Source organism: Pseudopipra pipra, chromosome 1, assembly GCF_036250125.1.
Source record: "Pseudopipra pipra isolate bDixPip1 chromosome 1, bDixPip1.hap1, whole genome shotgun sequence".
In the NCBI taxonomy this organism is placed as follows: domain Eukaryota; kingdom Metazoa; phylum Chordata; class Aves; order Passeriformes; family Pipridae; genus Pseudopipra; species Pseudopipra pipra.
This window is the reverse complement of record NC_087549.1, coordinates 118,902,086-118,917,880: the sequence shown is the minus strand read 5'-3', so window position 1 is coordinate 118,917,880 and position 15,795 is coordinate 118,902,086. Positions and strand designations below refer to the sequence as shown.

The window sequence follows — 15,795 nt, the reverse complement described above, 5'->3', positions numbered from 1 at the left end:
AGGTCACAGCTCAAAGATGTTGGAATACCAATTAGGTACTGGTGGGTTCCATTTATAATGAGCCTGATGATGGTCTTGTGACAGAATGCTTCAGAAAACACAAACACCTTTAAGGACAGTTTAGCAATTAGACACTATCATGTCTCAGTTCTGTGCTAAGAAATTTTGGGCCTCTTGGTTGTTCATCTTCATTTTATCTTCTCTGACAACTAACCATTGTTGCATACCTCAGCTCTGGGAGAAGAGGGTGATGATTCAGGCATAACACTGATACCAGTAGGTACAATTCCTCTTGCTTTGGTAGTAAAATAATCACTCTCAAGAAGCTTCTTCCATGCTGTTGCTCCTAAGGAAAAACATATTATTTTTTGACTGGAAAAAGCATGAGATATATACCTTCCTTCTCAGCATTTTATAAAACCTGTGGCATGACTGTGTTGCTACTAATACCAAAGGGTGTGTTGCTATAGATTTTAACAAGAACAGGAACAGTATCACCGAGATCATTAAAGTTCTCAGAGTGCTTTGAGATCCTCAAATGCAATTAGATAAGAAGAGAGGCACTGTATTTACACAAACGTTCAAAAGCTCAAATGAATACATAGGAGGCTTGCTGAGGTGAAGGAAAAACCTTTCTATGGATGAGATCCTTGTCCCTGCAGCTCCTCAGTGCTTGACATTTAAGCAATGGATTTCGCTCTCATAGCATCCCTGAAAAAAAGAAAATAAACATATTCTGATCTCCTGGCTGGGTAACCAAGACACATAGCAGTTGGAACAGCTTTCTGAAATCAGACTGGAACCCAAAATTTTGCATGCCACCCACCTCTGTTGGCTAGCATTCTTCCTGCTCCTGGCACAGGGCTGGCTTCTGCTCAGAGATGGTTCTACCAGCATATTCATACCTGCTCAATGGAGTTGTGAAGACGTGAATGTACCCCTTCTCATGCATCTTTGGCTTCTGTGGTTTTGTTATGATTCTGCTCTTTAACCTAAGAATTGTTTAAAAGGAACATAGAAAGGGAACAAAAAAAATGTGTACGGAAATCTTTTTACTGACAATGGAAGCAGGACAGGTTGACTCCAATAAAGCAATATTTAAATGTGTTTGGTCCTCTGCTTAGAGGTTCTTTTGCACAGTTCCATTATACTGTACTTACATAGTAATTGCTTGTTGACCATTTAATTACACAAGGGTGTCACCTTTACCCATACTCGGTACATGGTTTCCAAATAGTCACTGTGCTATCAAGGAGGTGGGAGCCAGTTCACCTGGTAGCAGTAGTCAGTATGAATAGGGGGAGAAAAACCTGGCCTGCAATAATTATCATGTAGTGACATAGTATTTACATAGTAATTACCTTATTACTTTTATGGAAAAATAGATTATTATTTTTGTCCTCCAGCCCAGAGTGCAGACCACTCAGTAATTACTTTTGGGCATAAGTACAATTGTACAAACACATCTTTTATCTCTGTGTCTCTTCTGCATGCACACAGTCAGATGTATTCACTGCATAGTTACTCTGAGTATTTATCACTGCATCTTATATAAGTCCTGAATCAAATAGTTGCTTCCTGCTACATTGGCCTCATATATTAAAAGATCATTATGAAGAAAATACTTTAGGGTTTTTTCTTTGTTTGTTGTTTTGAGGGTTGTTGTTGTTTCTCCCCAGAAAGCAATCACGATGTCTACCTACATTTACTTTTCTTAGACCATGATGCTTCATCAGCATTTGCCTTTATTCTAGGCCTGTTGGGACAATGGGTCAGATCCTTTGGCCTCTGGGAATATCTGCTAAAATCATAATTTTAAAGCTAAAATAGACTCAGATATACACACTGTGTGTCCTTGACAGAGAGGGCCAGACACTCACTGTGGTCTGAAAAGAATATATTGACTTACTAGCTCATCATCCTTTCATAGTGAGAAGTACTCCATTGATGACATTTCATAATGTGTAAGGTGTGGGTAGCATTGCCTGAAAACACAGGAGCTGAAGGGAGGGTTAGGGAGATAATATTAGTAAAACAATAGGCCAATGGACAACAAAGGCCAGTCTCAACCCTGAACTGACACTGTAGGTGGATTTTTACAGCATTTTTGACTGTTACTAATTGGACCCAAATCTAATCATTCTGCAACATGGCTTAAAAGTAGCTTAGACCAGATATGAGGAGTTATTTTCCTGTACCTCTTGGGCACCCCTTTTTAGACATTGACATGATTGGTGCAGAAAGCAAAGGAGACAACTGCATCTGAGCCTTGGATGAGAAGGGGCCAAAACATCAGCTAGAGTGAATTTATTTAACATCAAATAGGTTTGTGTCAGTTGACAACTAGAGAGGATCGGATCCAGAATAGACTCATATGAGTATGATCAGCTCGTATACAATAAATATCTTTAAGAGGAAAACATGTTATTGAATAACATTCAGAAAGAATTCAGGTGAGAAGCACTCTAGTAGATGGGAGACATGAACTCCATACTTAAAAGATGTATATTTTTTTACTATTACTTTTAATGACATCCATGAGTATCTCTTAAATATACTTTTCTTCCTTGTATACATTGATAATAGAAGGAAAAAAAGGAAGATAATACAGCACAATATCACCTAATAATCTAACTCCCATTTTTAAAAGGAAATTGTTAGATATCCTATTTGGTACTTGGCTATTTATGTTAATATGTTACCTGAACTGTAAGTAGATTTTTGTATCTATTGCACTGAAGACATGACAAAGATTTATAAAGCTTCATCACAATGAGTAGAACTCTCTGAGAATATTGACAGTGACTAATGCTGCCCACGTCTCAATGGCAGCACTCTATACCTTACCAATTTTCTACAGAGAACAATCATATTACTACTGATTACTTCTTTCTATCCATAAATGAACCCCCCCCGCTTATTGATTCACTTAGTTCAGTCATTTATGATACACTTGAGTAGATATATTCTAGTTAAAAAAGGTTGGGATATTTTCTTCTGGTCAGTGATGGGGTTGGAGAATTGAGTTTGCAATACTGAGACATTTTACATCTCTAATAAAAGCTGCATACAGTTTTGTGGTGTATAGAAAGTATTCTGGGTTTTTGATCTCCATGTAACTCAGCACACATAGAACTGGCCAGAAGAAAAACAAAGGGCACGTCTTCTTTTGGTCTACAACATTTTTTCTGCCAAAAATACGTAATTCATTGTTGCACATCCTTGGTTGTGGATGAACAGAGGAGGAAAAGGAAAGAAGGATGTAGGGACATGAACAAAATGGGAGAAAGAATAGCCAGAGAGAAAACACACAAGGGAAAAAAGCAATCTGATGCTTGGTGAGAAGGAAAGGGAAAGAGTAAGGCTACTGAAAATATTTTTTCAGTGGATAGTAGTGGTGTATGAAGCCTTCTTTTAATTCTGTGATGTGTCTTCTAAAAATATTAAATATCTCATTATCTCCATGAGTCACAGAAATTATTTTTCTTACCTAGACATTGTTTACACAATTACAGTTCCTACAGTTTTCTGAGAACTACTGTGGGATTTTCTAGTACCTTAGAAAACTCTAGGTCTATTTTCTAAAGAGTAACTGGGAATTTCAGAATTAAATACATGTAGTGGGGCAGCAGAGTAGTTTAGGGGAGGAACATGGTTTCACTTCAAAGACTGCAAAAAGTACTTACCATAATATAGTTGACAAGGAATTGCCAAAAGCTATCTTGTTCATTTTGGCTCAGTATGGAGTTCCCTAGTCTTTAAATGCTCTGGAACCAAGACGAGAACTTGTTGAGAGGTCAAAACAACAACAAATGATAGTTTTCAATCATCCAGAGGACTCTAAGTGAAGTTTGGAGGCCCTTCCACAGCTAAAAGATAGCCAGCAGCCATGTTGTGACCTTTCAAATCATTTCCCTTGGGATGTCTGATGGACCTCACACAGATCCCAGGGGAATAAACCTCCCCACTAACCTTTATCTACTTCCACTTAAGAGAGAAAGCTGGACTTGAAACAGAGTGTCAGAAGTAAAGGTCAGTGCTTTATTTACATGAGCTTTATATGCTAGAGTTCTACCCTCTGCTTTCTCTCTTCTTCCCCAGAGATCTCTACTTAAACAATTCCATCCCTTGAACTACCTCTTAGTGACAATTCGGTGACAATTCTTCCTCATCCATGAGCTGGTCTAAAGCAGTTCTTGCCTTTTAAGACATATGAGGCAATAATATGCTAAATGATGACAGGGTTTGTCCCATAACCTGTGTGCTTTTCCTCTACTATATGAGGTCTTCCTAGGTTTCACTATATACCACAAAACAAAGTATATATTTGCTACTAGAAACAAGAGCAAAATCATCAAAAACATTTGAAAGTACAGTTGAGTTCCTTATTTTTCAGGGAAGAGTTGCAAACAGTTCTGTTTTTCCAAGTATTATTGAATTCTCAGAAGAAAAGGTCTTTATTTACAAGAGCATCTATTAGACTTGAAAAACTCATTACTCCTTCTGGAATAGCCTCTACTTTCAACCATATCTGCTTTTTTTCTCTAGGTGGTAGAAGGGAAACCTATTTTAAAAAACTGGGGTTTCATCCAGTGACTCCTTCTATCAGTGGGGATCTTTCCACTGGCTTCAATGGGAGCCGCGTGTAGCTCATGAATTGCTATCCTTTTCCAACTAGTGAAGACACTTGAGCATCTGGTGCTGTTCTAGCAAGCTTCTTGCACAGCTTTGGTGAGAATTTTGAAGCTGACATAGAATAAAATTTCCAGGGCTCACAAGCTCTTTGTATCTTCTTTTCTTTTTAGAAACACTCCTGACACTCTTGTGATACTGTATGAATATGAAAAAAATAGAAGGGAAAGCTAAACTGAGCATTGTAAAACATTCTGGGTGAGCGTTTGCTTGAGTTTAAAAATGAACTTGCTTCTCTGTGCTTCTGCAATTTTTTAGCACTTTGGAAGAACTGAGATATGTGATTGCTCTTGGAATGTGGTGTTCAACCCCCTTCACCAGACTTCGCAGGCGATACGGGTCTAGGTTGTGAAGACATAGCTGTGCTGAAGGCAATACTGGCACAGGCCTCCTAGGGCTTCTTCTTTCTGAATTTGTGTAGGCAGTTTCTCTATCTACCACTGCAATGACTAATTTATTTTCTGATGAACATGGGTGACAATCTTACCATGTAGCTGAATCATGTCTTAAGTAAGGTCAGGGTGCCCAGGGAAAATATACACACCTAATGCAATTCTGATCCTATTAATCTGTACTTTCCCTTTGGAAATAGCTATCTTTTTTTTTCTATGAAACAAATATTTTTATTTTTTGCTATGAAGGCATTGACGTAGAAACACAAAAAACCACATGTGATCTGTGTGGTCCATAACAGTGAAAGGGCACAGCCAGCATCTGGACAGCCAGCACCAAATATTCACATGAAGCTACCTGTGCTCTCACTGTACAGTAAAAGCCTACTCATATTCTCTGTTATGAGAATCACATTTAGGAAAAAGCAGTCTGCTCACGTATGTGCCATTAGTAGAAAGACTGGCAAATAAATTATCTACTGTGAATTACACACTAATACAAGTGCCTATGTGATGTGTGCCAGTGTGAATTCATTTACACATGTCGAGGCATATGTATGCATATGAACATAAGTGTATTTCCTTTCTCTTTACCTCTTTTTCATATTGTTTCAGCAAGCGTAACAACTGCCGTGTTACTTCTCAGACACTGAGTCCCATCTTCTGTACAGGCCTGGGTATACTTGTTTTTTTCCTGCGTATTTAATCATTCCAGTGAAGAGGCTCTCTCCTTAATATCCACTTCCAAAACTCCCACTCACTGACTTCAGAACAAACCCAGCCTTGCTTGTACATGTGCGTGTTGAACAAGCCCTCATAAAGTGCCTATCACATCATTATTTTGTTTAAACATTTTTATTTCTCCAGAGAATTTAAAATACACAAACATGTGATTCCATGAGGAAATGATCCAAAAGAGATTATAAATACAGCTATAAATGTCAAAGTTCTCAAAACATTTCACTGGCTCTATCTTCAGAGGAGACTGTTTACAGAGAAAACCCACGTCAGTGTGTTTTATTATCGTTATTGTGTGTTAAATGTTACAAATGCAATCTGTTTGCCTTACACGTAAACCCTAGTCTCCAAATATCTTTGAGAATCACCTCTAATAGTTGTACTCAGAGACAGGAGTATAATTTAGTAGGATATTAAGCAATCTATCCACTGCAGGAAAGGTTTTAAGGTTTCATAGCACTCACATCAGAGGCACCTATCTTTGATGTCCCCAGAAATGAGTATTTTGCATTGGATCCTCACTCTGCCCTCCATATTTGTGGGAGGGATTGGAACCCAGAAAGCTCAAAATACAGACCTTTCAAAATCTGAGTTCTTGCAAAATAGGAATCAGGCCATTTTTATTTATTAAGAAGAACCATTAAAGACGCTTTTTTTCCGCTATGTAATTTTAAATTGCTTGCTGCATCTGTCTTCAAAGTGATGCCTAGGAGACCTCTACTACAAAAAGTCCACACTCCTTTCTGGTTTTGATGGAACAGTCTATCTCCAGGAATGAATGAGTCTGAGATAGAAGAATAAAACAAACAACCACCAAATCTCTTGTAAAATACAATATGCCTAAATTTGACAGCATAAGTTTAAAATCTACAGCATGAAATGAATTCTCATACAGAGGACTGGAGTAGCACATATCTGAAATTTGTCATGGATATTTAACTTGTCAGGAAAAATGTTAAGACTGGAAGATCTTTTTCTTTGGTCTACTTGAATGTTGATCACAGCTGTTTGCTGCAATTATGGAAAACAAAGTAATATTTAAATTTCAAAATTTCTTTTTAAAGGCTGCATAGGAATGTTGGACGTAATTTCCCCGTAGTCACAGGAACCTCTGGGAGACATTTTGTCTGGAGAGTGGTCACAGAACATCCATTTTATGCTTCACAATCTGTTAAGTCTTTCCGTATATCCTCTACACTTATTTAAAGGCAACATCCACAAAATTGTAATGTGTCACAAGGGGAGATCAGGAGAGGACAGGGATACCACCAGTGCACTAGCCAGTTGTGAGTGCATTTCCTAAAAGAAATACCTCTGGAAGAAGCTAAGTCTTACTACTGGGAAAGTAAAATTCCTCCCAGTTCTGTAACAATCTTATATAGGGGGAAAAAAAATCCTTCCTGACTGCAGACCAAATTTAAATTCAAAATTATGTAAACAGTAAATTATGTAAATACAGGCATATGTGTCCTTTGTCTTCTTAATGTTATTGTCCTTCACCTTTCTTTATAACAAGAAGTAGAAAGAGTTTGAAGCACACAGTATTTCAACATGCTTCATTTCATCGGTGCCTGGAATGAGAGTGATGCTACCAGACCCGTGAATTTCATCAGTAGCAAAGGGTAAAGTTTTGCTCTTAAGCCTTCATTCTGATTTTACCTTAAACTGTCAGGAGCTTGGAGAAGAATAAAGAGAATACGAGAACAATCTGACCACAGCCCACCCTGGATCTGGGGCTCTACAGGAACGGTGCACAAAAGGAAGAAAATCTGACAGCTCAGTGGGGCCAAATAATTTGCCCTTCATTTTTAGTGGTGAAATTTATTTACTGGCTAAGGCTCACTGGCCCAATAGTCCAGGATTAGAGGTTTATAGGTTTATCTTCTGAAAGTGGAATGTTTAATTCCAGTTTTGATTTTACCCCAAAACACAGTCTCTGTAATTCTGGTTTTATGATTTATTGGCTGCAGTTTTCCTGAGATGAAAGTAGGAGTTCAGCAATCTGTTCTTGAAAATCCAGCATTTTGCAAGGATTCTCTGTCAGCAAACATGTGATAAGCAAAGACATTTTCTTGAGTTTCAGGCCAGTGGCTTATTCACAAGATATTTTCCTCTTTGAAAACAGGTCTTTGCTCTTACTGTGTTGCTCTATTGATCAATCTGTTTTGAGAGAGAGTGAGAGCTCAGAAAAAGGAAGTTTCTTTTTTACCACATTAAATTCACTGAATCTGCCTGAGCCAGAGATGATTATGCTGCAAATGGAAAGGGTTTTACCCTAAGTATCTTGTAAGCTTTTCTGGATGCTCCTGCAACACACAAGGAAAGGAATCAGCTAAGCTACCAGAGGCTAACAACTTTGCAGAACAACTCCTCATGCCACAGGGAATGAACACATTGCCTCCTGACATGTCTTTGCCCACATCAGTGAATATTTTGTGTCTGTACTGCAAAAGGAAGTAGGGAAAATGATCGAATCTTGCCAAGCTTGAAGTGCAGGGAGTATGTGAAACACACAACCTTCAGAGCAATCCCAGCGCTATTGCGGCCTGTGCTGTCTGCGTACATAGGCATATTTATTGCCACCGCACTCAAGAGGAAGTGCTTACCCTTCAGTGGGGTAAGAAGAGGCCTGGAGAGTTTTGTCTTTTTCTATTTTTCCAAAGGAAATAGCTTTGTAAAGGATTTTCAAGTCCTCTAGGCCACCCATGGAAAATTGATCCACATACAGAAATTTCCTTTAGAAATGTGGTACACAGCAATGGTGAAAGAACATTTTCAGCTCTGATCTGTCCTTCTTCTGGACTTCTGTAAAAGCTCATCTTTTTGTGCCTTACTTGTCCACATAGAATTAAAGTAACATTAATTTTCCTCCCTGCTTGTGTCCATTGGCCTCTCTGGGGCTGAGAAATTCCAATAAATCTTTTCTTCTTTCTAGTTTAAAAAATGACTTCATAACTAGCCTGTGACTGAAAACATAAGAGTTTTGGTTGGTGGCCACTGGCAGAGGTGCACAACATTCTGAATAAAAAAACCCACTCACTGTGACATTGCAAACTAAGTCTAGTTTCCCACTGTACAGTTTAGTAACTCTGGTGTTCAGTAATAGCAAAAGTTTTGTTAATAACAGATGCTCACAGAAGTCAGAGGCACACTACCAAAACCTACTTGATCTTCCAAAGAGTAATAAAAATTTATCAAGAACAGGATGTTTTTGTGAGACTGGCAGGAGTTCTTTTTGCCCTCTGGTCTAGAAACACTAAACTAGTCGTACCACTTTCCACACTGGACAGCAACAGAAAGTCCAGAGAATTTCTCAGAGAAAGAAAAGGGTGGGGGGATAATCTTTCCTCCCCATCACCATTCACAACCCCTGGAATAACTAAAACTAAAACTTATTTTTCTCCAATTAAAATGTTGTGTCCCATTTTCCCATACTATATTTTATCAACCAAAGTTTTTTTGAAAAATTTTGTTTCTCCAAATTCCCAAAATGGAAGAAATAGGAGACAATAAATGCACTAGAGTATACGTTCTTTTGTTTCAGTTTGAAATTCTGAATAGATTATTCCATTTGCTGTGCTTTAACTCTCACTCTCATGAAAATCGGAAAGAAGAGCTATTTACAGCAATTATTTCCCTACCTTCCATTCATGTCTAAAACAGTGACAAAAACATAATGGATCACTTTTTTCATTGAATAAACAACCCACAAATGCAACTTTATAAGGTACATTCCCAGGAAACAGATCTATAAACCTAGTAAATGCACCAAGACCCCATCAGGGATGTTTGAACTAAATCTTAATTTGTCATTCATGAACACTTCACATGCCCCTCTAAATGAGTTATGTACTGCATCATCGACAGGAAATATAACAGACTGCACGTTGGAGATACCGAAAAGGGCTTGTGGGAGTGTTTTATTGAACACTGCACAGGTGTTAACAATAGAGTGGGTAACACAGATCAAAGGATTGTGCAGAACCCACTTGATAAGTTACAAACTGTTCTTCATCTGTCTTGTCTGATAATAAATTGCATGTCCATTCTGGTTCTTCTGTCCACCCTGTGAGTGATACTTCAGCAGAATAGAGGTGAACAGCAGTGACATCACTGCTAGCTTGACTCTACAGCTTCAATCACAGATGGTTTTTATGACAATTTAGAGTAAGTTTCCGGCTGACCTAAATTCTGATGGTGACAGGTTTGGCACGAAAAGAGCCTCCTCCAAACCAAACTCAATTTCCCACTTTTATCAGGCCTTCTCCATGATGGGGATGGCACAGTGCCAGTGAGAGATGGCCCAAATGGACAACATTTCAGCACCATGATGAGACTGGGTACTCGAGTATCTGAAGGAACTCTCAGCAATGCAAGCCAGCTGAGATAGAGAAGTAGAGAGGGAGTCACTCTGTTTAGCAGGATTGCTTCCAGGTCTCTGAAGGATATCCCATAGAGAAGCTGGACAGTAGTAAGTTAGTTTTCAGATGCAGATGTTTCTTCATAACAGTCACTGATCTATGTGAGGAGGGAGATTTGAGGTTACTATGTGACTGACAGGATGCAATGGTATCTTAATAACTGTACATCCACTTTCTCAATCTTCCCTCTCTCCTTTTCCATCCTCACTGGAGCTGTAATATCTACCCTGATTATCAAATGAGTGTGTGAAAGACCAAATGATTGGATAGACAGTGTTGAGCTCAGTAAATTGTTTTAGAACCCTCGTTTAATCCGCTCTTTTTTTTTTTTTTTTTTTTTTTTTCATTTTGCAGGCTTTCTTCCTAATTTTCTGTATGCTTGAGAGCATTGCTTCAGATATGTAGTCATGGTGGCAAGTGCTGGGCAGTGGGCTGAAACAATTTTATCTTGATGTGTTAAAATAAAAGTGCATTACAAATGGCAGTGACAAGGTTTTAGTATTGGCAGTCTTTCTGAAAACAGGATGTGAAAAATGTCTGCCCACTGGGCCCAGAAGTTGTCACTGTACTGACTGTGCTACAGAGGCACTTGTGTTTTTTGAGACCAAAGAAACAGATGGAGATAGAAACACTGATTTCCATGTCTACATTCTGTTAACATCTTCTCAGCTTAAAGTTCGCTTCACGTCCTTGAGCCTTCCAAATAGCACAGTAATGAATATGGAAAAAAAGTGCATGTTTTTGACTCAGCATCAACAGAGTACAGCTCAGTACTCTGTGAAAAGAAAAGTACAGCCAAAGAGCCCTCCTCCTAAAGGTTATTATTTTTGTCTGCAGAACAGAGTCACATAGCAGACATGCCATCTAGTATGCTAGGCATTGCGCTGACAAACCTTGGGGGCAATTTTTACTCTGAAGACCTTATAGAAAACATGGGATTGTTTTGCTTGTTTTAAAAATGAGCAACAGAGGCAAGCAATGACTGAGGGACTGCATCCCATTCCAGCGTTCAAACCACAGGAATTGTCTCTTTCTCATAACTCCCACATGTAGGAAATATTGCCTGACTGCTGACTCATGGTATCTGAGCAGGAAAGTGAGGTACTTCAGCTGGGAAAGTTCAACCTACTAGCACACAGGGCAAGAAAATGAAAGCATTGCATTCAGGCACTTGCTTTTTGAAGTTTTGAAAGTGGATTTTTTTTCCAGCCTATTAATTTTTTCTTCAAATCAGCCAGTCCCACAAAGATGCAGCTCCCCAGGCACACACCCTGCTAGCAAACCTTCATCTGCAGAAGGTTCCTCCTTATGCTATATGCAAATCCTTCTGGAAGCTGGGATCATTTGACTTATAAGGTTCCTGCCTCCTATACTCAAGTCATTCATCTAATTTACATGTATTCAGCTGGTTGTTTGTTTGCCTAGCATGCTAAGTATCAGTTTTTAGAAAGATTCACCATCTATATATGCTCTTTACAGGATGTGCTCATGTGTTACATGAAGGCCGTTTCAGTGTTTACCTCCTGCTGACTCCCTGGAGAGGATTGTGATGAGGTCTCCTATGCACCATGTGAAGACTTATTTCCATGCTGTATACCATGTGTGATAGTGTGCTTCTCTATCAACCCTTGCTGTTGGGCTGACCCCTTTGTTCTATGGTTTTCTCTCACTTTTCTTGGCAAATGAGATACTGACATTGGTTTGCATGTTTTATGTTCACCAAAATAAACAGATTATGAGCAGTACACAGTACAGCAGGGTGAGTGGGTCAGAGAATTGTCTTACACGCTGCCAGATATCACTGAAAGAAGAGCTTCATACATCCTTCCAGAGTAAACTGGTCTCTGGCCACAGCTGTGGCATAATCCTTGGTGACATATAACTTTAAAACTCAGGTTCAATCAAACAGAAAGTTACTCTTAAAAATAGTACCCACCATGTAGGGAGGAGATAAAGAAAAGATAGTTTCCTCTTTTTTTCCCATAAAATCTTTCAGATTTTGAAACACGGTGTTTGAAGATACATATTTGTGCATTCCAGTATATATTTGTATTTGGAATCTTGAAAAAAGCAGCTAGACTTTCAGAGATGATGACTCAACTTTTCAATGATGATAACAGGGTTTGGATCAGGCCCCCTGTTTGTACATGCCTTGTAGGTAAACAGAAACTTTAACATCTATTGCTTGTAATCCTCTTGTACATGCAGAGAACAAAATTCACCATGTGAAGTAAAGAAGGAATAAAATAAACATACAGGTCATGCTTGCCAACAAAAGCAAACAGCAGGCCCTCCAAAGCAGCCTAAAAACCTGCCTGTGAACAGTTCTAGAGTCTCAGTGCTGTTTTAACATAACAAACCCCTTCTGGGACTACCATGGTAATTGCTGCAAGAAAAATAATTTTCATCTGGTAGCTAACTATGCTGTATTTCAAGCCAGTGTCTAGATTATCCTTAAATACCTTTGACCCCAGGGAAATTTAAATTTAACCTTCCATAACATTGCATTTGCCAGTTCCAAATTACCATTGTCATTATTTTGAGTTATATGTTTGATAGACTATATGACCTGGTATAGATAAGATATGATTGAGACTGGTCAAAATAAACAATTGTTTCACAAGCTGTTCTGGGAACTGATCAATGTGTTTATGTCGTATCTTGCAGAGCTGACTGATCAAATAAAGAAGAACAACAGAGGTTTTCATCCCTCTGCTTTCATAAGGCACCATTTCAGCCTGTACCTCGGACTTCTCCCTATTTACAGCTGCAGATAACACATGGCTAACAAGAGTGGGGAAAAAGGCTTTCTCCTGAACAAGAGTTACTCCACATATTGGACTGTGGCACATCCAGGAAGAAAATGACATTATCTACTCACACTCCCTTGAGATCCAGAGGACAGAAATGAATGGTTTCTCTCTAGCTGCTGAGTAGCATCTTCACTGTAATGTTGTCCACAGGGTAAAAGTCATTTTGTCATGATAGTAGTAAAGCATAAGCACTAGACTAAGTTCAGTAACACTTGTATTAAGGGCAGTGAAAACAGGAAGAAAAAGACCTACAGCTTATGAAACCCTGGAGAAAAAGCTAAGAGTTGTGTAAAAAGATGCTAGAATTAGTAAGGCTCTCTATTTGCCCTTCAGCTGTCCTCTCTTTTCTATTAAAGCTTTGGGGAAAAAAATGACAACAGTTCATCTATTTTATTAACATCTTTTCTTCCCAGGAGAATTAGATGGGTGCAGACAGCAAGGATAGAGAGGATTATTTTAGGCTAGTACCTAGGGTATTAATTATATACCTAGGGTATAATTAGGGTATAGATAAGAATCCTGGGATAATTATAGGAAATGGAAAACCAAGGCTGAATATTTGAAAAAGTTCTTTCTGTCTGTACTGAGCTGTAGAGCTGCCCAAGAGAAATGCCCATTGTTTTGCATATGTAAAAAAGTGATGAAGTATAAATTGGGAAATATAGCTTGTAAATTTCTTAGCTTTCAAAACATGCTTCTCATGTTAAACTCCAGATGATCCACATCTGTTGGTGTCCTCTTGTTTTCACTTGTGCCTTTCTGGTATCGGAAACATAAGAAAAAGAGATTGACTTTTAAGAGTTGTTCATCTGCTTGAAACCCAGAATCATTTGCTTTTCCATGTATCCTTTCTGCTACTGTTGCTGTTTCAATGACAATTGCTCAGCTCTTTTCCCCTTATAGTGTCCAACCTGTTGTTTAGGGAAAATGCAAGCTCTGCTGGGCACTACATTACAAGGAGCAGACTTTCTGTGGAAGGAAGATGGTCAGATGCAGGAACAAGTCTCTCCTAAGTCTAACCTTGGGGATTATCTGAAAATGGTAAGAAAAACTCAAGAGGAGGAGCAGGAGGAGGAACATGAGGAGGAAAGGAATGAATCCCCCTACTGCTACCATAGGAAAGCTGGTCAGGATGAAGCTACCGTGCACTTGGCTGTGAAAGAGGCTGTATTCTGACACACCGTGTATCATCTTGCTCAGCTGGCAGCATGGACATAAGCAGAAACCCTTCCAAACTGCATTACGTACAGGGAGGGAGGACTTATAGGTGCAATATCATGGTAGCTTGGTTATGTGCTTTAATGCTTCTTTTTGCTGAGCTCCAAATCCAGAACCCAGCCTATCAGTAAACTGTAGTCCACTGATCTGTCTGAACATCCCTGAGGTCTTCCCACAGCCTCTGCAACTATCCCTTAAAACTATTGTAGACTCTCATCTCCCTCAGAGTGGGAACAAGGGTATCCAGGTGAAGCAAAGACAAAAGATGTGAAATGTCCTTTTGATGACCATGGGGAGTTGATCTGTGCCACTAGTATTGAACAAGACTGGGTTACTTGTGTACCTTTTCCTCTGGCGGTACCCGGTAGTGCATGCCACTTGCTTAATCTGAATATTTTGAGGGCAGAGAAAAGCAAAGATTGAAAATTGCAACTGGTATTTTGAACGGCAGGAGAGTGTGTCCCTGTTTTTCTTTTGTTCTTTGCAGGAAGATAATTGCTGTCATCTTTCTGGGAGAAAGTGCCCTCACAATTGAATCTCAGGAGTTTTATAACATGTCTTAAAAATGGTTTGTTTATTATTTTGGGTTTTCCTGTTGTTCCTCTCCTCTCTCCACTGATTTGCTTTAGAGAAACTAAGTATACCGTACAGAAACAGCTAGAGCAAAAAGTACTTGGTTTTTTTTACTCCAGATTTTTACATACGTTTTTAATGACTTTCAATCAGAGGCAATCTGTAGTTATAATAAAGCAGTGGATGCTTATTATTATTGCTATTACATTATTATTATTATTATACCATACACAATTATTATTAAATTGTAAACTTGAACTCTGCAGTGCATTTTTACAATTTTGTGTTATTTGTTGGTATTTGGGGGGTTCATTTACATAAAACAGAGAACTGATGGAGTTTTCATGCATCCTACAATGAATTTCACTTTGTAGATTTGTTTTACAAGAGTAATGTCACTCATTTTTGATTACCTCAGTAATTTGCTCTGCCTCTAGTTGGTCACAATTTTAATTTAAGGAAAGTATTCAATGTCTCAGAGACACTGGCGGATCTTGCCAGTGAATCCCACTGCCTGTGGGAAGTGCTGATTGATATTCAGAGCTTTAACACTTCCCATTTTGCTGAAGGAGGAGCTTCATCACAGACATTCTAGCTCTTCGGTCCCTATTTTTCACTTTTTTACATCCCAACCACGTGTCTCGTGCTGTGCCACAGCTACAGCACTGAATTCCTCATCAGAGAGCTCTCTGAAAGCAAGATAATACTTTCGCAGTCTCAGCAGTTACTGTGTCCTCCTGGAGGTAAAATATCACTTGTGGGGATCGACAGGACCTACATTCTCCTTGTTTTGTGCTTCTTTCTTTGGTGCAATAAAAAAAAACTTTTCTTGAATAAAGGGCATTTGTTTAAGGTTGTACATCTTCCTGTGCTCTGATACAAATACTAGTTACTGAATAGACAGATTTCAAAACCATCTGAGCATCTGTACAGGTTACTGCATGAAGG

The 15,795-nt window shown here is 38.8% G+C and overlaps 1 long non-coding RNA gene across 1 annotated transcript in view; it reads left to right on the top strand.

Annotated features, from left to right (window-relative positions):
• Positions 1–15,112, top strand: part of LOC135423337 (uncharacterized) — a 41,067-nt gene extending 25,955 nt beyond the window's left edge. The window contains exon 3 of the long non-coding RNA XR_010434779.1: positions 12,911–15,112. This is a non-coding gene — a long non-coding RNA (uncharacterized LOC135423337). The remainder of the gene's footprint in view (positions 1–12,910) is intronic.
• Positions 15,113–15,795: the final 683 nt, after the last annotated feature.